General features: G+C 39.6%; 1 long non-coding RNA gene and 1 pseudogene across 1 annotated transcript; one reads left to right on the top strand and one right to left on the bottom strand.

Moving 5' to 3' along the window:
• The first annotated feature begins 374 nt into the window (after positions 1 to 374).
• LOC126624247 (uncharacterized) lies at positions 375 to 571 on the top strand. The gene is made up of 2 exons (XR_007624029.1): positions 375 to 443; positions 535 to 571. It is a non-coding gene; the product is annotated as an uncharacterized LOC126624247 (long non-coding RNA).
• A 7,060-nt stretch (positions 572 to 7,631) lies between these two features.
• LOC126621779 (TMV resistance protein N-like) lies at positions 7,632 to 11,541 on the bottom strand (annotated as a pseudogene).
• Positions 11,542 to 22,334: the final 10,793 nt, after the last annotated feature.

The following is a 22,334-nucleotide window of genomic DNA, read 5'->3' as shown; positions in this document are numbered from 1 at the left end:
CAACATTCCGAGTCCAGAACTACATTCAAAGTGAAAATGACAAACAACTCGCCCTCAACTTGGATTTAGTCGAGGAACACAGAAACCAAGCTTACTTGAGGAATGTCGCCTACAAGCAGCGCATCTCAAACTATTATGACTCTAGGGTCAAGCCTCGTTCTTTCAAAATAGGAGACTGGGTCTTAAAGAAAAGATTACTCTGCGACAGAGTCCCGAGTGAAGGCACACTTAGTCCAAACTGGGATGGACCGTATGAAGTCATTGGCATCAGTCGCCCTGGCTCTTACACACTTAGAAGCTCTGATGGCAAGACCCTTGGCCATCCATGGAACGCTGATCACTTGAAGTACCCTACAAATAGACTCACGATGTACAAGTGTTGAGCTATAGCCGTTCGGCATCCTATGTAATGAAGGCCATTTGGCAATGAATTCAATAAAGAGGTAATTTAGCCAACTCAGCCCTCACTCTTTTACATTCATAGCAAGCGATGCCAGAACCCTTCTCAATCAGAAAGCAATCCGTCTTCCACAGTCACTACAAAACAAGCAAATGAAGACCGTGTCAAGCGCCAAAAAAAAAAAAAAAAAAAAAAAAAAAAAAAACAGCTTCATCCAAAAAGCTTCACCCGAAAAGCTTCACCTCCAAAGCTTCACCCACAAAGCTTCACCTAAAAAGCTTCACCCAAAAAGCTTCACCCGAAAAGCTTCACCTCCAAAGCTTCACCCACAAAGCTTCACCTAAAAAGCTTCACCCACAAAGCTTCACCTAAAAAGCTTCACCCAACAAGCTTCACCCGGAAAGCTTCACCTCCAAAGCTTCACCTACAAAGCTTCACCTAAAAAATCTTCACCTAGAAAGCTCCCTCTACATACTTTCACCATCAAAGCTTCACCATCAAAGCTTCACCTAGAAAGCTTCATCTACAAAGCTTCACCATCAAAGCTTCACCTAGAAAGCTTCATCTACAAAGCTTCATCTACAAAGCTTCATCTACAAAGCTTCACCATCAAAGCTTCACCTAGAAAGCTTCAACACCAAAGCTTCACCTACAAAGCTTCAACACAAAACCTTGCTCCAAATAAACAAATTTTGTTCACAAAACCCAAGATGCCCTTGAACTTGTACAAAAACACTTGGGTAAACATAAACATTTTTTGTTTTACACCCACAATGGCCCAAAATTTTCCTTCTTATTTATTCACTTATATATGTTCCCAAACATATTATAATAGATCCAACAACAAGCCAAAGTCCCAAGTTTCATAATGGACAAAAGTACAAACAATTCATCAATAATGAAGGTGCTACAAAAATTGGAATCTGCCCCAAAATAGAAATCCAACCCAAGAGACTTTTTCTCTCTCTCCCTCTTCCGCCTCCTTTCATCTATCAAATTTCTGCAACCTCTGCTCTTCTCCAATGGAGCTGAATTTTGGACACCCTATAGTTCTTGAGCATATGAACAACTTTCAAGAAGGAACCATTTCTGTTTGAGCGACGGAAATTAAAGTGTTGAAGCTCCAAACATGATAGTCGGCTTCTTGCAGATTTCGAAGCTGTTGTGATGTTTCGAAGATCTGGAAATATTTAACCGTTAGTTCATCCTGAATTTTTGATATGTTATGAAAGAGTCGATGAGGAACAACTTCAATGAAGAAAGCATACCGATCTGAACAAGATAAAATGGAGTTTCGAAGCTCACAACAAATCTGACGGGTTGACAGAAAAATAATAACCATTCATTCATCATACCTGGATTTCTGGAGTTATACTGCTCCGAGGGATCTCAAATTTGGATATGTTGTAGTTCACAAGCTGAGGAACAACTTCAATGAAGAAAGAATACCGATCTGAACAAGAGAAAATGGAGTTTCGAAGCTCACAACAAATCTGACGGGTTGACAGAAAAATAATAACCAGTCATTCATCATACCTGGATTTCTGGAGTTATACTGCTCCGAGGGACCTCAAATTTGGATATGTTGTAGTTCACAAGTTAAGGAACAACTTCTATGAAGAAAGTATGTTGATCTGAACAAGAGAAAATGGAGTTTCGAAGCTCACAACAAGTCTGACGGATTAACAGAACATTGATGAACAGTTACTCATCATACTTGAATTTCTGAAGTTGTACTACTCCGATGGATCTCAAATTTGGATATGTTGTAGTTCACAAGATAAGGAAAAACTTTCATGAAGACGACTTTGCAATCTGAGCTATAGAGAAAGGTGTTATCTTGCATCCATTCAGGTTGTTAGGGGAAATGAAAAACAATTCCACCAAAGAAACATCATTATGATGTTTCATCATTATGGTGTTTTCATCATTATGATGCTTTCATCATTGTGATGCTTCCATCATTGTGATGCTTCCATTATGATGTTAATGCACCAACGGTTACACCTTCTGCAATTCCACTTATTCGGGCCTAGCAACCTTCATCAACAAAATCTATGAAGAAAAAGTCCGGGGCTACCACTTAGAAAACAAAAGAATGAAGTTTTGGTACTTACGACATGGACTATTAGCAAGACACCTCATTCGTCAACTCCCTCGACTAGAGACTTAGGGGACTCCCACCATATGCTACTACGCCTTGGTACTCAAAAGTTCGTGACTACTCAGTGACTTGGATTTTTCAAGTCTCCAACCGAGAAGTTTTCCTCACTCGGGAAATTAAGGGAACACTACCTCAAACTACATGCTTCACTCACAAAGATTCAACAATACAGGTTTCAACAAAAGCAAAAATTCAAAGAACTTTATGAAGAAGGCTTTGGTGTATTTAACACAATATGTTGAAATGAAGAAAAGCTTATTTATTAATATTTTCGATAAGCCACAAATATGTACATATACATGAGTCAAAATAAACAAACAAAAGGGAGCCTTCACAAAGGTTGCTTAGGGGAAGTCTCAGCAGTCGGTAGAGCCCCAGAAAGAGAAAGCACCGGAGGGTGGTTATCCGGAGCCTCAGTACTTGACAAAACCCCAGAAGGAGGAGGCATTGGAGGTTCATCATTTGAAGCTTCATTACCAGGTACAGCCCCAGAGGACGAAGGCAATAAATGCCTTTGGAACAAACCCACAAACCGCTGATGATCAAGTAAAACCTTACCATCAGATTCCTTCATCTGGTCAAGCTTCCTCTTCATGTTTGTAGCATAGTCATGGGCGAGCCGGTGCAACTGCTTATTCTCATGCTTGAGCCCTCTAATCTCCTGTTTGAGACTCATCACTTCAGCAGCCAATGATTCAACTTGGCGAGTTCTAGCAAATAGGCGTTGGGCTATATTAGACACAGAACCTGCACACTGAACACTAAGAGCCAGAGAGTCCTTAACAGCCAACTCATCAGACCGTTTGGAAAGTAGTCTATTATCTTTGGGAGTGAGAAGGTTCCTGGCCACCACTGCAGCGGTCATATCATTCTTCATCACAGAATCCCCAACGGTAAGAGGACCAGTAGGGGATATGAAGGATGGGCGCCATATGTTGTCTGGAGAAGGCGTGGCTGTCTCTTCTCCAAGGTTCAAGACAAAACGACGGTCGGAAGGTCCAGACATTTTCAAATGTGTTGAAGAAGGAAGAGGTCAGACAAATCAAGATCTTAGAAGTGCAAGAAATGAGCTTCTACTGGTAGAGATTCAAGTGTGCTGTGGAACTTAATGCCAGCCTCTATAAAAATCTGCACTCGACGGAGCTTCAGAAATCGAAGAGGCGTTTGCTTTCTCAAAAGCTGGGCTGCTCAGAGACCACGAGGGCCGATCTCAGAAATCGAAGAGGCGTTTGCTTTCTCAAAAGCTGGGCTGCTCAGAGACCACGAGGGCCGATCTCAGAAATCGAAGAGGCATTTGCTTTCTCAAAAGCTGGGCTGCTCAGAGACCACGAGGGCCGATCTCAGAAATCGAAGAAGCACCTGCTTTTTCAGCCTCGTCAGCACCTGTCACATGCACACTCAGCTTTGCGGAAATTACGGGCAATCTGTCGAAGATTTCTGGTGAAGTAGAAAGCACGTGAATCTTACTGATCAATCACCGCTCTCCATATGCACCATCAACTCCTCGGGTACCACATATAACTTTGTCAAAGATCTCTGACAAAGTTTAGGCACGAGAATTTCGAAGTGCCAGCTACCCTACTATTACCCATAAGGGTAAAGGAACAGCACCACTGCTTGACAACTGGAAAGTCCCTATGTGTGTCGACCTCCGTGTTTTGTGGCAAGACAGGTTGGCAAGAACGACCAACCTTTACTCACATTCGAGAAAAGACTCCCAACATAATTACTTTCTCAAAAACCGGAGTAGCACCGCTTTCCGAATCTCGAGAGTCAGATCCTCGACGGGATTGCTTGTTCGAAAACCGAAGAGGCACAACTCTCAGAACTTCGAGAGCCAGATTTCCTTAGATAAAGCTTGTCTGTAATCTCCACACGTAATATCAGCTTTCCAGATACCACATACCACTTTTTCAAAGTGCTCTGACAAAATTAAAACACGTGAAGCTGGCAGCTCCCACTACATTGCTGTGACCAAGAAGGGTAAAGGAATAGCATTACTACTTGTTATTGGGAAATCCCTATATACATTGACCTCCCTCCTCAACGGACAGGCAAACCTGCAAAAATGCTCAACCCTTTCTCACATTCGAAAAGGCACCCTCAACATAACCTCTCGAAATACTCAGCTTTATTTCCCCCCGATAATACCTCAGTAAATAAGCCACACCAAGAACAAGAGTATCTCATATCATCAGGGTCGAAAGCAAGAGTATCCCATATCATGCTTTCTCCCTGTCTTTGTCTTTGTCCTTGTCCACACCTGCAGGACAAGGAGAAAGAGAGCAGTCAGTCGGAACCTGAAATCAAACCTCCAATTTGGAACTGACTGCCTGGAACCTTTGCCTGGTTGCTTACTTAGCATTGCTCTCGAGTACTCATCCTCAACTGCTGTCAAGGTCACGAATTCCACCGGCAAATACCTCATGACAGTTGATCAGATATTGGCTCTTTACACTGAAGCTGCCAAGCGTGGATGAGTCACTATGAAGGAATGTTCTGAAGGACCATTTAAATGCAAAGGTTGCACACCACTTCTGCCATGCAAAATATTGAAGCAGAAGGTTCAACGGTGAGCTGAAACAGATCACTACAGCACGACACCTTTCCATACCACATTCATTATTCCGTCAACAGCAAAAGTATCCCATATCATCAAGGTCGAACGTACTCTAGATTTGATGGACTTGTTTTGACCCTCAAATTTTTGAGTCGGCCTTATACTCTGAAGGGCACCAGAAAACCCTCCAGCACAGTTCAAGAATAAGCCTGTGGAAAGTTACTTCTTCAAAAGCAAAAGTATCTCATATCATCTCTTATCCATTTGCTTCTCCTTATCCTGGCAGTTGAATGAGAGACAAGGAGAATGAGAACAATCAACCGGAAGCCGACGTCAAACCTCTGATCCTGGGTTGCTTACTTGGAAGTTTGACTGCTTACCTTGTCTGTCACCTCTTTCGGCAGATCTCCTAGCTCGGCGACTTGGGGGACTCCTACTATAGGGTTTGTATCACACTTGACTAAGCCCGAAACTACAACTAAGCTTCAAGTGAAATTGATACATTACCTTGTGCGTCAACATCAGCTAAGTACACCATTCCCGGATGGAGGAAAGGTACTTCCAGAGAAGGGCAGATGAAGATCAGACCACACTTCGGTACTTAGAAGTTTCGTGATTACTCAAGGGATTGGATCTTGCAAGTCCCCAACCGAGGAGCTTCCCTCACTCGGGAACTTAGGGGAGCACTGTTTGTACCATACTTGACCAATCCCGAAACTACCGAGCACCGGCCAACGCTATACTGTCAAGGACCCAGAAGAGTTCCCCTCCGACCAGGAGGCCAATCACTACTCGACACGTGTCAAGATTAGAAGCCAATCAGAGCGCAGCACGTGTCAACATCAAGAACCAATCATAACATGACACATGTCAATGTGACAAAGCTACAAGTTTTTCTATAAATAGGGGTCACACCCCCACAATATGGCCTAATGCCATTTTGTGTTAAATCATTCACAAGAACTCACTAAATTGAGAGCTTGATCCTTTGTACTTGTGTAAGTCCTTCACTACTAATAAGAACTCCTCTACTCCGTGGACGTAGCCAATCTGGGTGAACCACGTACATCCTGTGTTTGCTTCTCTGTCTCTATTCATTTACGTACTTATCCTCACTAGTGACTGAAGCAACCAAGCAACCAAGCGAAGGTCACAAAACCTGACACTTTCTGTTGTACCAAAGTCTTCGCTGATTTTGTGCATCAACACAACTGATTGAATCACATTATTGCTAACGCATTGTGAGGCTAAGCCCTCCCCCTCCCCTTTAGTGTAGGTAATCTTGTTTGTTAAAAAAAACAATCATTTGACAACTAATTCAATCACATTATTATTCGCGTGCGAAAGACCTTTTTTATAACCGGCTCTTAAAATGTTTTGAACGTGTTTAAAGATAGAGAAAATAATATTTAATGAATATCTGATTGAATCACATTATTGTTAGCCTATTGTGAAGTACTAATTAAAAAAATTGTACAAAAAAATTAATTATTAAAAAAACACTGTTAAAATGATGAAAATACTCCTGTTATATTTGATGCATTATTTTGGATTGCTTTTGAAGTTTTTTGTTTGAGGGGCATTTTTGTCTAATTATTTTTGGTGAAACTTGTGACACCAAAAAACACTATTCATTGGGCTTGTTGGCTTTATATATAAGATATACCCATCAATGAGAGGGAAAGAAGAAAAACGTGGCAAAGCGGAAAGGACGAGGCCTTACATTAATATGCTGGCAGGTTCCAAGTAGAAGTGTTATATAATTCACTTGTTACGTAATTTTCCTCACACTACCAATGTTTTAAAAGATGCTATACGCTAGTTAGACGGTTTTAAAAGATGCTATGCGCTAGTTAGACGGTTGACTAGGGCCTAGCAGCCTAAGCGGAATATATAACCTAAGCGGAATATATAACGTATACATATAAATGTCTATTTATACTTAAAAAAATACATAATTGCATTGTGAAACATAAATTGTAAAGTAAAATGACATATATATTATAAAATATTAGAATATATTGAAAACATGGGGATCAAACATATAATAATTATTCATCCAAGTATTTAACAAGTATCTTACAAGTATTGAAAAGTAAAATGTACAATGAAAATTATTTATTTTTTGTCTAAGTGAGAGTCACGATCTAGGTGGGTGTGTCCAAATTCGCCAAAGCACCCGCCTAGATCGTGACTCTTACTTAGACATCAAGTTCATGGTCGATCGATTTATGTTACAACTTATGGTAGAGTCATCGAGTTCATGGTAAGATCAGGATTAGAAATTTTTTCTGAAGGGAACAGGTAGAGCAGAAATCCTAGAATCTCTATTCTCATATAATGCTAATTTAGGCTTGTTTTGAGATTTCATTTGTCTAATATTATTCTCCTCACCAAAGAGGCAAATATCTATATTACAGACTTTAATTTACAAGGTAAGAATATGCAATAATATTTACCCTAATTATACAAACTTAAACGGGGAACGAGATCATCCTAATTACACATAAAAGTCAACTCACACCAACAATTCTTTCGCCATACTATGCCTCTTCAACTTGGTCTTTGGAGGAACTTCCACTTTCACTGGGTCCTGCTTCATTACTGTATTGTTCACGTGTTCGCTTAATCACGTCTCGTTGTACAGTTTTTGATTCCTCAAAATCACAATTGGTAACATCCTCACACAAAGAAATGCTTCGGTCGGAATATTGTTTAGTCGTTCGGTTCAGCTCTTCTTCTGTATCTTGTTCATACAGTGGACGGACTCCGCACTTCTTCACCTTCAAGCATGTCTTGCTTCCGACAGCACATTCTGTTTCGAAATGAAACTGAATCTGATTCCAGCAGCTCTCCCAACGATTTTTCTCAGGTTGATGATCTGATGGGAAAAGAAATTTCCAAGATAGAAAGACCAACCAGAGGTGATCTGACACTACCTTGTTAACCATAATTCCAATAGTCTGAGGCATGTCTTGAAAGGTGCTGTTTGAACCAAAACTGCAACGAAATTCAATTAAATATTCATGACGTCGTAGCCATTTTCGTCCACAAGTGGGAGCTGAAATACTTTCAGCAGCTGCAAATATAGCGCATAAAGCAAATCCCATCCCCTCCCTATTGCATGAATGCGAAGGTAGCTTCTCAATCACCGAATCCCCCATGCTTTGGCTATTGAACCACTCAGGAATTTCACTTCCAGGAATTAGTATACTGAAAAATTCCACAAAATGAGGGAGCTCCTGCAATAAGGAACAACGTAAATAAATGTACACAACTAAGGAGAGGGGGGGGGGGGGGGATAGGAGAAAGAGAAACACCTGAATGAATCTCTTTAGCATTGAATGCATTATGGCATTGCAACCTTGATTTCCAGCCAAACTGAAGCAATTGACAGAAGTCAACCAAAACTTGCTTGATCTGCAAGCATTTGGTAAATATCGGAGCATTTTTAAGGAAGTACAATTCTCTGTGTGTATACTTAATCTGCTGTTTAATGAAATGGCTGGCAGTTGTTGAAGCCTTTTGCAATTTTTCAATTCAAAACACATCAGCTTAGAAAGCCCACTGATGCTTGCAGGAAGGCTAACAAAATGGTTTCCGCTAAGATTTAGTTTTTCTAAAGAACACAAGAAACCAATATCCTCGGGAATTGCTCATTCACAAAGATTGCAGTCCTCTAGATTTAAATTCTTCAGAAAGCATAAATCTTTCAATGAAGCTAAGACCAGACTCACAGGGTGAGAAATCTTTGTTGGAAATTCGCCAAAAATGAAGGAAAGCCATGATCTAGCTGGTGGTGCATTACATCCAAGAAAATTTGTTAGTTGAAAAATTTTCACTGAAACCAGGGAGGATTCTGTCTCTCTCAAAGCAATTCCACTTAAATCAATCCCCTCCAAACTCCAAGGTATAACTGAGGAAGGTATTTCCTGAACAACAGTTCGGCTTACAGAAAGCTTAGAGAAAATTTTCATTTCTCCAACAAATTCTGGAATCTTTTTCAGTTTTGAGCAGCCAGAAATATCAAATACTTCAAGAGATTCCATTTCTACCTTGTTTGGGATATTCTTAATACTTTTACAGTCTTTGAGATTTAAAAGTCTAAGCCTTCTGAGAAACGCAATGGATGAATGAATCTTAATTAAATTGGTACAACCTTCAAGAACCAGCTCCTTGAGATTTTTAATACCTGTGAAATCTGGGGTCCTGGTCATGTTGTGGGAGTAACTAAGATCGATAGACTTCAAATTGCCCAAGCACTGTACAAAAATGAAATGGTACAATAGTTCATGTTCAGAAACTACAATTATTGTAATTGACAAAGTAAAAATCAGTTGTCCAATCATCTACCTTTATTCCATTCCAAAGGTGATCAATTTTGCTATGCTGCAGACTAAGTATCGTAAGTTCATCCGGTTGAAAAATTGGTGGGAGACATTTGGAGGGATCAGCTCCATTTGAGAACTCTTAAAGCATTCGGAATATACTTGGGGTCCTTAGAAAGGCTCACATTATGAATGTCGAGCAACCTCAGGTTACACATCTTAGTGAAAGCTTCAGGATTGCAGTGTGCCTCTTCAAATTCACTTAAGTGTAAAACTATGCCTTCAATTGCTTCTGATCCCTGATAAATAAGATTAAAGGAATAGTTAATTTCGTCATACAGTCTCTTATCATGTTAAATAGTATTATAGTGTCCTATCCAAACTTTGGTATTTTCATTTTCACGCAACTTCTTACTGTATTCTCTGCAAGCACATGCAAGATATCATTAGGAAGCCACAACCGACTACGACCACCTGCCTCCTCGTAAGACTCTCGTCAAACAATCTCCCATGCCATTTCTTGTATCAAATCATGCATCGACACAGACTTGTATGAAATATACAAGAGAGATTTCTCAATAAGAACTTCGATCACAACGCGAGTGCCAACAAAGCCACAGTTTTCTAGTCTTTCAATTACTCGCTCCCTTTCACGAAACTTATGGAAACATGCAATGTCAAGGAAGATTCTCTTCTCAAGCGCATCTAGTCCATCATAACTTATTTTCAATGTTTCAAAAATTGTCCTATTAGGAGCTTGCTTCAGTTTATCTAGTGCACTCTTCCATTCATCTCGACCTCTTTTGTACAATAAAGACCCTAAAGTTTTAAGAGCTAATGGAAGACCTCTTGCATAACTGATGAAACATTTAGACAGTTCTAAAAAATCTTCTTCCAACTCATCATCTTTAAAGGCTTTCCAACTGAAGAGAGAAAAAGCTTCATCTTGGGTTAATGGCTTAACCTCACATACCATCTCTATACCATGTTCAACTAACAAACGTTCATCTCTAGTTGTAATGACGATTCTACTCCCGAAACCAAACCACTCTTTTTGTTTGACCAACTTTTCTAGTTGGTCTAATTGATCCACATCATCGAGAATTCCAAACTTGTATATTATTTTCCCTTAAGATATCAGAAAGAAGCTGCTTTTGTAGATGAGCTACACCATCATGTGCTCTGCAGACCTCTCTAACATTAGCAAGAAAACTGCTACCTTCAAAATCATCAGAAATTCTCTCGTAAACTAATCTAGCTAGGGTAGTCTTACCCACTCCACCCATCCCCCGTATCCCTATAAAGCGAACATCGTTTGCATCTGTATCTAAATGCAAATCTATTTCCTCCAGTTTAGAATCAATTCCGACAAACCTCTCTGAGGAATCTAACATTGAAAACGTAGGATGCACTTTCTCCCATAGTGTATTGACGATTCCTTGGATAAGCTCTGTATCACCTACAAGAAGAACAAATAACGTTAATAAAAAATCATCACATCGTAAAATAAAGTGCATGGGAACGTTGAAACTCAATAGTAAAAAATTGGTCTTCTTCAGCTTAAACGTCAGTTGTTGCCTCTTGCTTACCTATAATCCTTTGAATTCCACCCAGAGAGATTAGCCACCCTTTTCAACGACTTTCTCCACTCATTTACCTCCTCCATGTGTTCTCGATAGTTTACTTCATGTTCCGCAATGGCTTCCCCAAAACTCCCTCGCTGATGGCGTACATCAGAAGGATCCACGCCATAAAAAATGGGAAACATTCTCTTTTTCTCTTTCATGCATCGAACAATATGAGTAAGTTCTCGCAAACACCAACTTGAAGAAGCTAAGTTTGTCGAAAGAACTATAATTGCAGACCTTGATTGGTCAATTGCCCTCATGAGCTCTGGATTGATTTCTGTCCCTCTTTCAAGTTCCGGTTCGTCCCTGAAAGTCTTGATTCCTCGCCCCTCCAACTGTTTGTATAAATGATCTGTAAAACCCCTACGGGTGTCTTCACCTCTGAAACTCAGAAACACATGGTATTTCCATGGAAAAACTGCAGGAGCAGAGGCTAGGACCATTTGGCTGCTCAACGCAAATCAGAAGTGTTCCAAGCAATCAGCTCTAAGCATAGAAGCACTGAAAGTGATCTGCCAAATATTTCGAACTCCAAACTGATGGATTACTATTGAATAACTAAAATGATGAGAGGAAAAGATGCCTTCGATGTTAATTGATGAAAAGAATATGATAAGTAGAAAAGAAGACTACGAAAGTAGTTGCCGCGTCACCTTTGAAAGTGATGGAGTTGGTGGGAAGGGCATCATATAAAATTTCCAGGAAAGACCAACGATGTTGCGTTCTGCCATTCTTTGCTTTGTTTAATTGAATGGCTGATGACATGGTGAGTTTGTTTAATTTTGCGTTAGTGTCCTTTAGTATTGATTTCAATACCTGCTAAATGCTAGTGCTGCTATTAATTTTAAAATTTCCAGTTTCTACAACTCACTATCCTTTCCTAATATATTATGTTTAACATGTGGCAAAGAAAGTCTTCTTTTAAATCTATATTATATGTTACATTATCCCATGCAAACTCACAAACACAAAATTGGACATTTCCCAGAATGACCAGAAAACTCACAAACACAAAATTTTCGACATCATTCCTTGCAACCAAACATCCTTTCAAAAGCCTCAGAGCGAAAAGCAAAACTGGACATTTCCCACTCCCGGAATGACTAGAAAACTTGTCTAGGGATGATTTCTTGTTCCACAGGATCAAATAGCATCACAACGTGCCCTGAATCCACTACCTAGAAAATAGAAATGCTTGAGTTTAATTTTGAGAGACTACATGAACTAAAGCCTGCACAACAGATAATCATAGACCTCAAAGTAGCAGATCACAGCTCTAAGTTAGTTTGAGTTGCTTCACGGAGTTTGATTACTATTAGATTGTTGTTAGCTTTGTGCAGCGAGACCCTCAGGTGGCATTGGTAGACTCAGGTCTTGACCATATAGCATGTTACTTGTACATATGTATCAGTCACATTGTAATGATTTTCCAGACTGACACACCCCGTTCCCAATGTCCGGGGGACAACGGGATGGCCACATGTTGGCCGACACCCAAGGGTGACGCAAGCCATTTAATGAATGCATATGCCATGAATATGTGAAACATGCATATAAATTTCGCGCGTGACTACGCAAAGTAATATTCAAATACAAACCTTATAAAATAATATTCAACTGCCAACAATGAATAATGATAATGCATGACATGTTCAGAGCATACTTGTGAGGACCTGTATTTTAAAAAATAATTATATATAATTATGTGTTGTATATACTTATTAATTTCAGAAAGTTTTGTATTACTTCTTAATTAATCGTTAATTCCTTTATTTCCTTTTTCTATACTCTAATTTACGATTATTTTGAACCAAATAAGTTCAGTACACCATTACGGTAGTATTTGAACTATATATTCATATTATTCATTTTCTTTTCTTTTACATTATTTTATTAAGCTGCATGTTTTGTTCTATTCTAATTGGGGCAAAAACCATAGCCAATTAAAGGGCTTTTAGTTCATTCCTATCTAAGAATCTGCCGACTTTGTATGACTATAAATAGAAACCCAGGGCTGTAGAGCGGTGCGGTCTGCGAGAGCGAGAGAGAAGTGATAACTGGATAAAAGAGGGAATGTTTACATAGAAAGATGTAGAGGCACAGAGGGAGAGATTAATTTGCTGGAAAATACAAAGTGCTAAGTTGTTTATGAGGCTCTAGTATTGAGAAGGCAACTCTTAGGGAAACAGATGAAAATGCAAGAGAGGGAGGTGTTGTATAATCAATAAGCCACTGCTTGTTCTCGTATGCAACTTTACCGAAGGAGTATTCAGTGTCTGAAATAGGTATGATGTTCAATTCGAATTCGATTAACTACCAATTTACCAAAGTTGGTCTCTTCTTATGTTGTGATTCATTGTGTGTTTTGTCCACTAGTCCTGATCATAACATGGATTTTGTATGATATGATGGATTGTTGCAGTGGAGTAAATTTATCCCTTATATATAGCCACTAATATTTAGGGCTAGTTTTATGCATATGTATTGAAGTTTTATATATTTATTTCATGACTAAAATTGTTACAAGTTGCAGCATATAAGGAAGAAGAAACGTGAAGAAGAGAGCAGGGAAGATGGCAGCTAAGCCAACATCATGATGACATGCAATCCCTCTAAAACTTAATCTAATATCCTGCTTTTGCTTTATAGCATGAAGAGCCGAAAGCAAAGAATAAAAAACAGTAAGTGAGGGGGGAACCGAAAGTAACAACACCACTAGACAAAAACTTTCTAATATTTTAACCCTACTTTCAATGATGACTGATGACATCCAATACTCCCCTCAAGCTGGATCCAGTAGGTTGATGGATCCAAGCTTGGAGAGGAGCCTTTGAAACTGATGGGAAGCCAGAGGTTTAGTGAATATATCAGCCAGCTGATCGAAGCTTTTTACGTAATGCGTCTGAATCACCTACGACTGTACTTGTTCACGGATATAGTGACAGTCGACTTCAATATGCTTCGTCATCTCGTGAAAGACGGGGTTTGATGCTATGTGCATGGCAGCCTGGTTGTCACAAAATAATGTCATTGGTTGAGCTGTGAACACTCCTAAGTCACATAAAAGTCCTTTTAGCCATATCAGCTCACACGCGGTTGAGGCCATTGCACGATATTCAGCTTCAGCACTTGATCTTGCGATGACAGTTTGTTTCTTGCTCTTCCACGTGACCAAGTTTCCACCAACAAAGGTACAGTAACCCGTGGTGGACTTGCGATCGATTGCGTTTCCTGCCCAATCAGCATCACAGTACCCCATGATTTGAGTGTTGTCATTCTTTGCCATGAGGATGCCACGACCAACAGACCCTTTTAAGTAACGTAAGATCCTTTTGACAAGGTTCAGATGCTCGATGGTGGGAGAGTGCATGAACTGACTGTCGATACTTACTGAATGTGAGATGTCTGGTCTGGTGATCGTTAGGTAGATCAGCTTGCCGACAAGCCTCTGATATAAGCTGATATCCGAGAGTGACGTGCCTCCCAAGTCAAGCTTGAGCTTGCTGTCAAGAGGGGTAAGTGCAGGCTTAGCATCACTCATATTAGCATCTTTAAGTAGGTCCATGACGTATTTTCGTTGATTAAGAAATAGTCCCTTGTAAGAAGATGCCATTTCGATTCCAAGGAAATACTTCAACACCCCAAGATCTTTGACTGCAAATTTTTGTTGAAGTGACTGTTTGAGTGTGGTGATTTCAGCAGCATTATCACCTGTAATTATTAAGTCATCCACATATATTAACACAACTAATTTGCTCGCAGCTCTTGTGCGAACAAATAATGATGAATCTGCATTACTCATTTTGAAACCAATGCTATGAAGAACGGTACTTAGTTTTGCATACCAAGCACGTGGCGATTGCTTCAATCCATAAATTGACTTATGTAACTTACACACCAAATTAGGCTCTTGGCTTTGAGGGTGTCCTGGTGGCAATCTCATATAGACTTCTTCTTCAAGATCACCATGTAGAAAGGCGTTCTTCACGTCCATTTGGTACATAGACCAACCTTTATTGACCGCAACAGACAATAGAACCCTTACTGAGTTCATTTTTGCAACAGGAGCAAATGTTTCCTTGTAATCCACCTCAAATGTTTGAGTGAATCCTCGAGCCACCAGCCTGGCTTTATGCCTCTCAATCGAACCATCAGAATTAAACTTGATCTTATAGATCCACTTGCAGCCCACTGCCTTTTTTCCTTGTGGAAGTTTGGTGATGCTCCAGGTTTTGTGTTGGTCTAGTGCTTTGAGTTCATCTCTCATTGCTTCTTTCCACACAACTTGGTTATTAGCCTCATAAAAGTTTTGAGGCTCACTGTGACTTGAAATATTGTTAAGAAAGGCAGCATGAGATGGAGTTACCTTTTGATACGACACGCAATTTGAAATTGGATGCCTCGGTTTATATGTGACAAAATCTTGAAACCTTGTGGGAGGTTGTCTATCACGCCGAGGATTGCGTCGAGGTTCTGGGAGGTTTATCTCATCCTCGTTCAAATTTTCATCCACACCTTGAGGATTTTCTTGGTTGCCGTTGTCATCATCGTGCACAGAACTATCAGGATGAGTACCTTCATTATTGACTTCAATGAGAGGTGTAGAAGATTCATCAATGTGGTCATGGTTAGCACCTCTGTCATTTAAAACATCTTAAGTACAGATTCTTGGTAGAGGAATTAGGTCTAAGATGCACTCCCCCTGACTTGTGGCTTCATGTGATTTGCTGAAAAAAGGGTTAGCTTCATGAAATCGAACATCTTTAGATACAATTATTTTTCTTAGTTGAGGATCATAGCACTTATATCCTTTTTGTGTTGATGAATAACCAAGAAAAATACATTTGAGAGCTCTAGGGTCCAATTTATCTCGATGGTGTGACTGTATATGAACAAAACAGACACAACCAAAGACTCTAAGATGTGAAAGGTCGATTTTTCTTCCTTTCATGACTTCAAGTGGAGATTTAAACCCCAAGACTCGGCTAGGAAGTCTATTGATGATGTACACAGCCGCCATGACTCCTTGTGACCAAAATCTCTTTGGTACGTTCATTTGTAACATTAATGCTCTCGTTTTTTCCAGTATGTCACGATTTTTTCTTTCAGCTACACCATTTTGTTGAGGTGTGCCGACACAACTTGTTTGATGCATGATACCGTGCTTGCTCAAATATAATGACATGATATGGGACATATATTCGGTGCCATTGTCAGATCTTAAGGTTTGAATTTGAGAGGAAAAATGATTCTTAACAAGATTGTGAAAATCCTTAAAAACTTCAATCACTTCACTCTTAGACTTTAAAAGGTATAACCAGGTGGCTCTAGAGAAATCATCAACAAACGTTACATAATACTTATAACCATCAAAAGATTCAAACGTTGGTCCCCATACATCTGAGTGAACTAGTTCGAAAACTTTACTAGTCCTAGATAAGGATGAGGTAAAAGGTAATCTGGTGGCTTTAGACAAATGACATGTTTCACACAAAATTAAATCATTTCCTAAGTTTGGAAACAAGGATGACAAAACAGGTTGGGCAGGATGAGCTAAACCTTGATGCCACAATTGACTATCTTGGGATGGACTGGACTTGGCTTGAAATCCTCTGGGACTGCTTTTTGATATGTAATAGAGGCCATCAAGGTAAAACCCTTCACCAATCGTCTTCTTGGTGAGGCAATCCTGAAAAATGACATTGTGAGGGGAGAAAATGGCTAAACAATTTAAGGTATTAGTGATTTTTCCCACATATAGAAGTTGAAATGGAAAAGAAGGAACAAATAAGGCTACTGACTCAATTTTGTCCGACATTAAGTTGATATTTCCCTTCCCTAAAACCTTAGAACTCTCACCATTGGCAGTTGAGACTTGAGAAGGTTTTGAAAATTTTTCAAACTTGTGAAACTTAGAAACATGGTTGGTCATATGATCTGTGGCACCCGAATCAACAATCCACAAATCATGCATCATATTTACATTAAGAGCAGTTTTGAAAGCAGTCATGATACCTTGCATGTCATCTCGGGTCATGTGTTGTGTGTCTGTCAGAAATCCAGCGAACTTGCCTAGCAAAGCTATTGAATTTTCATCTTCAAAGCCAACCTCTTTCTTGCTTTGAAGATACACTGCAAACTCATTTATGAGTGCAGCTGGATTTGCAGTGAAATTCTTGAGTGCATCAGAACCATGAGATGTTGAGGTAGTTGCATTGTTGGCTCTGTGTGGTGCACGGTTCAGTCTTTGTGAGCCCTTGTTATCCTTCATGAACTCTGGCTTTAATTCTGGATGTAAAATCCAGCATGTCTCCTTAACGTGACCAGTATAGTTGCAGTGTTGACACTTTAAGTGTGGATTCTTCACTTTGTATTTTCTTTCGTTGGCTAGATAAGCCCTTGCTTCAGTTACACCGGTCTTTGTGCCAATGTTCATGACTTTCCTTCGTACTTCTTCACGTTGGATTGTTGCACATACGCTGGTGAAGGAAGGTAGATCGGGGTTCATGAGTATGTGGCTTCGTAGGTCTTCGTATCCTGAATCGAGGCTTGACAAGAGTTGGAATATCTTGTCTTCTTCTGCCCTTTTTAGTAGCAAAGACGCCTCAGTTGTATGAGGCCGATACATTTCCAGCTCATTCCACATGCTCTTCATGCTGCCCAGAAGTTGAACAAAGGGCTTTCCTTCTTGTTGTAGGTTGGAAATGTCCTTCTTCAATTGAAACACACGTGCATCATTGTTCTGGCTGCCATACATCTCCTTGACTGTCTCCCATAGCTTGAATGATGATTCAGAATAACTGAATATTTCAGCTAGTTTACGTTCCATGGAATTTAGGAGCCATGACATAACTAGCTGATCCTTGCAAAGCCAGATTTCATAAGTTGGTGAGGAAACATCTGGGACTTCGATGCTTCCATTTATGAACCCTAGCTTGGATCTTCCACCTAGGGCAAGACTCACTGCTCTCGACCAAGGTAAGTAATTAAACTCATTTAACAAGACCGAGCTTAATCTTTGATTTGGATTTACATCCACCTCAGACACGGTTGAGGAGGAAGGCTGGGGATTTTCATCTCCAAACGAATAAGAATGTTCTTCCGCCATGTCGGAGATGGAATACGATCAGCTAGAAGAAATGCAGAAGCAGATTATTTTTCCTACTCTGATACCATATTGAAGTTTTATATATTTATTTCATGACTAAAATTGTTACAAGTTGCAGCATATAAGGAAGAAGAAACGTGAAGAAGAGAGCAGGGAAGATGGCAGCTAAGCCAACATCATGATGACATGCAATCCCTCTAAAACTTAATCTAATATCCTGCTTTTGCTTTACAGCATGAAGAGCCGAAAGCAAAGAATAAAAAACAGTAAGTGAGGGGGGAACCGAAAGTAACAACACCACTAGACAAAAACTTTCTAATATTTTAACCCTACTTTCAATGATGACTGATGACATCCAATAATATGCTTTCTTTAATCTGCTATATATAAAAGTTGTTGGTTGAATGCAAAAGACTGTTATGCTTATATGGATACCATTTCTACTGCATATTTTATTAGAGGAGCTGTTGTGCAAACAGTTGTATAAATATGGCATCAGCTCATCAGTTTATGAATTGATTAATTTCAAAAGAAAGCATGTTTTGATTTTAAAGGATAATATATATGCAACTGGTTTTATATCTACACTATTTATGTCTTTCAAGTAAAGCACCTGGTTGAAGTTGCAATTGGTAATATATACATTTCACTATCCATGTTTTCATCACAAAGACTATATATGCATGTATGTATTGGAGTTAGAACCAAACTTATGGTTCACGTTTTCAAGCTATATGTCTACTATATTAATAAACCACCTTATGTTTAGAGTTGGAATGATTATATTAGCTACATGTATCTAATTCGGATAAAGCAGTATTTTGATGTACTGATCCTTTATCAACTATACAAACACATCTTATTTATTTCTTAAAAGTATTTGAATCTATTTGTGTTGAATTAGTAGTCACAAGTAATTACTTAAATAGGATTAGAGTTGTAGTTGTGCATTTAGTGATTTGCTTATACATGTGAATAGGACTTTATCAAGGTGGTGGATTCTTGTGTTAATAACCCGGAGCAATGCTTTGGAATCCAGGTAGGGGAAATACGACAGACCTTTACGGAGATTGATTTTATTAAATTTCGTGAAATATTATATTCTTCTTATTGATCTTGTTGTTAATTAATGGGATATGGTTTACTAATTGGATAAATACTGTTCTTGGGTGTTTACTTGTTATTGGTTACAGAATTATTGGTGAAATGCTATTCGCTGAGAATATGTTGTGGTACATGTGAATGATGAAATGAGATTATTTGTGCATCACTCATGTGTGAGAATAGTTGGAAGTTCGGTGTTGAGGAAGGAATTTTGGAAATGAGGGTAGATGGAAATATCTTTTGTGTAGTTGAGCCAAACTCTTAGCAAGTACCAAGTCTTAGGCGAGCCCACAGTGCACAGATTCTTTAAGGGTAATTCGGGACTGGCAATGAAGAGTTTAGGCAAGATGACTAACAAAAGGGGAAATCGGGATGATTGAGTTACAAGGGGGTTAATTTGTATATTAGAACATTCGAACCACCATTGCAGGGGTAAAATGCATGGTATGGGACGTGCAGGTCCGCGTGTTTTATTATATAAATTAACGGGGGTAGCCGAAGAGGTTCAATTGCATTCATGCATTATTATCAATAATGATTTGATATTTGGCTATATGATTTCATGACACTTAATTTAATATTGTCAATTTACTGTGATAAGGTTATGTTCGTACTGAGCTGTTGAAGCTCACCCCTCTATTGTTATGCAGGTTTAAGAACTAAACAATAAAAAATGGTAGACGGGATGAGATCGGATTAAGTGTGAGGATAGAATTTTGTATTTATTTATCTTAGTCTTGTAAAGAATAATTCTGGATTTTTTTTATAAGAGGAATTTTATTTTTCACTCCTTTATTTCAGTTTTATTTTATTTATTTAGTTTTTAAACTCACGTTTCGGATTCCGGTTCGAGTTTTTATTGCCGATTCCGGGTATGGGGCGTGACAATACTACTAAATCAGAATACAAGCGGAAGATATAATAGAAGTGATATTACAAGTGATGTCAAGAGCAGAGGAGATGACACCGAAATCACTGGTAGGAGAATGCCTCGTAGCTCGGACTGTAAGCCTCGTTCCTATTTCCTAAGGGGGCGCAAAACAAACATGAGTGAACCAAGTTGATATAAGTAGTACAAACATAGTTATTTGATAACGTACTAACCCCCAAAGTTTTATGAAAACTAATAGCATAATATGTGATAGGTTTTCCAAAAAACCTAGCATGCCATAAAACCTTTCGTAAAACATATATCATATAAAGTGTGTTAATAGTGTACTATATCTCCCGGCCCGAAGCCAATAACTATATCTCCTAGCCCGAAGCCAGTAACTATATCTCCTGGCCCGAAGCCGATATAAGTATCTCTCGGCCTGCATCTATATATAAGTATCTCTCGGCCATCAGCCAAATATAAGTATCTTTCGGCCCATAGCCATATATAAGTATCTTTCGGCTCGCATCCATATAAGTATTTCTCGCCCGTAGGGAGAACAGTGACCACTAGCTAAGCACAAAATCATTGAACATAATATATTTCTAAAAAATATATATATATATATATCTCAATGGAGCTCAGTAGCTCAAACAACATATCATAAAAACATGTTCTAAATACTATATAGTCATCAATCATATATACTACAAAGAACAGTAAAACAATAAAGTATGGTATTCCAAATAATCTCAGTAAAGCATGATAATCATAAAACGTAATTCCAATTTACTCAAAAAATGTAACCATTAAATCATGCTTTTCATGTATGCATTTCTAGCAGTAAAATATGCATTTTAGAAAGGGTCCAGTCGTAGAGCCACACAAACTAGCGAAGACGAAATCGCCACAATAAATGCACCTAAGCACATAAAGGGTCCAATTAATAAAACTCTACTCAAACGATTGAATTTGGGAAAATGGATGTCAAAAATGGATTCAGGATGTCATAAAACATAACGAGGACCTCGTGTACCCCCACGTGCTGAGATGGGTCCCTCTAAAGTTGGCCAGAAAAATCGTCGGTGCCGCCGTGGACGGTGGCGCGTGTGCTCTACACGACGGCCAAGACCAACTCTCGCGCGCGGCCTGGGTTCTGGGATTCGACCAAGTTGGGACGGATCTGGGTCGAATCTAGGCTCAGATCCTGGGCTTGGGCTCGGTAGGGTTTGGGCTTGGGTTCGGTGGGCCTGAGCCTCACAACTGGGCCGTGTTCAATGGCCTAAAGGCCTGGGTTCATTGGCTTGTGTTCAATGTCATCTTGTCCTATAGGCCTGGTTTTGGGTGGGTTCAAAAGGGTTTTGGGTTTGACAAATGGGCTGGTTCCACGACCCAATGACCCGATTTGGATTTGGGTTTTCAGATCTAGTTAAGGGTCTCGGGTCGGGCCAACTCGGTTTCAGTGAGGGAGAAGACCAGAGCTTCCCGAGCTCTGATTGACTCCGTTACTCCACTAAAATTGAAGCTACAAGAGAGGGGAATGGATTCGTACCTGAGACACATCGTGAGGTGGCATAAGTCGGCCGGATTTTGGCTCGCAAGCCACGGGCTCGCCGGCGCACTTCGTGGGCTCTCTGTGCTTCACAGAGGAGGATATAGAGAAATAGTCGACAACGACGGTGATGGTGGTGACGTCATTGCCATCATTGTCAACTTTGGGTGTGTGTGTGTGGGTGTAAGTAATTCGGGGAGAGGAAGAGAGGTTGGTACGAGAGAGAGATAGAGAGAGTGAGTGTGACCTAAGAGAGAGAGAGTGGCTCGGAGGAGAAGAGAGGAAAGAGGTGAGGGATGGGGGAGCTGCCACGTGGCAGGCAAAGAGAGAGTGAGAGTTAGGAGAAAATCCAAAAGGGGACCCGGATTGGGAAAAGGATAAGAGGCATAACGGTAATTTCATAAGTTCGTTAATATGAAAATACACATAGGTTGGGACGGGGTTTCACACAGACTAATGAGCAAAATCTTCATTCTTCTTCATAATAGAAGAGGAGTTACACTTGCGGAAGGCAAAATATTAGGTACAGAAGACAAACATAGGAGTTACACTTACACATTGGTAATTATACAAAACTAGCTTGATTACTCTACCTAATTATTATTTGGTTAGCGGT

The sequence above is a fragment of the Malus sylvestris genome, chromosome 5, assembly GCF_916048215.2.
Source record: "Malus sylvestris chromosome 5, drMalSylv7.2, whole genome shotgun sequence".
Classification (NCBI taxonomy): Eukaryota; Viridiplantae; Streptophyta; class Magnoliopsida; order Rosales; family Rosaceae; genus Malus; species Malus sylvestris.
This window is presented reverse-complemented; position numbering and strand designations above follow the sequence as displayed.